The sequence below is a fragment of the Arachis duranensis genome, chromosome 3 (assembly GCF_000817695.3).
Source record: "Arachis duranensis cultivar V14167 chromosome 3, aradu.V14167.gnm2.J7QH, whole genome shotgun sequence".
In the NCBI taxonomy this organism is placed as follows: domain Eukaryota; kingdom Viridiplantae; phylum Streptophyta; class Magnoliopsida; order Fabales; family Fabaceae; genus Arachis; species Arachis duranensis.
Genome location: NC_029774.3, coordinates 120,746,188 through 120,747,984, shown reverse-complemented (window position 1 = coordinate 120,747,984; position 1,797 = coordinate 120,746,188).

The window sequence follows — 1,797 nt, the reverse complement described above, 5'->3', positions numbered from 1 at the left end:
TTTCATTTTGAAGAGATTTTAGAATTTAGGATAATAATTTAAAATTTAATATAAAAAACTTGATTATTTTAAATAAAAAATAATTAATTTTTTTCTTAAATTTTTATATTATTGATACATGCTCTAGTATATACTAAGAATGCCATGACTTAAATGAAGTCGTCTTTTCAGGTGAGTAGGAGCGGTGAAAGAGCTAAACTCACCATGTCCACCACCAAAAGAGGTGCTAGCTTGAATTCCTGAGCTTGCTAAACCTTTAAAAAAAAAAAAAATCCAAACTCATATCCGCAAAGTAATTCTTATATGAAGAATTAGTGTCTGAATTTTTGCTTAAATTATTTAAAAATAAAGATAAAAAAAGATAGAGTCTATTTTTTATTTTTAAATTTTGTGTTTAAAATTTAAGCATCATAAAAAAGAACTTTTTATATTGGCCAAACTTAAATGTAATACATACACAAAAAGATAAGAAGGTATAGTATTTTATTTCGTATTGGTAATTGGAAGAGAGAAACAAATTAGATGCAACCATTTTTGAAGTTGAAACAAATAGGATGCATCGAACTTTGAATTTAATCAAATCGGACTAACTGATTATTTATTTTTAAAAATAAAAAAAATTAAAAACACGTAATTAGACCCAACAATTTTTCTTTCAAAAGATAAAAAAATATCGTAAACGAAAATCGGATTCAGGAATTTCTTGACTTGTTAAACCGTCTCTATGTTTTAGATAAAAAAGACAAAAATGCCAACATACATGAAATTCACACCGAGCTTCTAGTTCCATATTAAAATTTTTTAGCCAACTCATACTATGCACTAAATTTGCAAATTTTGGCGAAATGGTACGGAGCAGGCCAGGCCAACTCTTTCTTTTTTTTTTTAAAAAAAGTCGTGAAAATTATAAAAATATAAATACAAAAAATTAAAATGAATATTTTTAAATATGTTTTTTAAAAAATATATATTTTTATTTTATCTTGTCTTTTCATATATATTTTAAATTTTTTACTTCACTTTTTTTTCTTTTACAAAATTCTATTTCTATTTTTTATTATACAAGATATTGATTCAATTAAAAATATTTGTATAAATATTTATGAAGACAACACTTTGTTAAAATTTGCATGCAATGCAAATAGAACCAAACTAAGTCTATTTATGAAGTTAAATATGTAAGTTTCGATTAACCACAATATTAATATAAATGATTTAAAAAATTTTAATGTAAAATTTTTAATATTTTGTAATACTTGAAAAAGAAATATCTTGATAAATCTAAATATTCTGTTCATATTTTTAAAAAATATTGAAATTCAATTGTTATAATATTAGGGTGAAACTAGGATAAAATTTAGGAAGGGATTAAAATTTTATTTTTTTTAATATAAAGAGACTAAAATTAAAATTTTAAAGAGAACTAAATTAAAATTTACACATAATTTATAAAAAAAAGTTTAAAATTTAAGGGGCCACTGTCCGTTTACATATGAGTGGCTCTGCCCTGTATAATATATTGCATAAAATTATAAAATAGGCTTGCAAAGCTTTTTGTACTTACCGTTATCAATTATGCCAAAAAAATAGTTTTTCTTTTCCACTTAAACACTTTTTTAAGTTTATTTGAGTTCAATATTTTAAGAGTTTAAGTAATACATATAATAATTTTTATAATTTAATAACCTCTTATATTTAGTTGTTATTATTATTATGGTTTTCACATTACTTCGATGTAGATATCATATATATTAATGATAAAATAATATTTTTTAATATTTTAGTATTAATAAATAA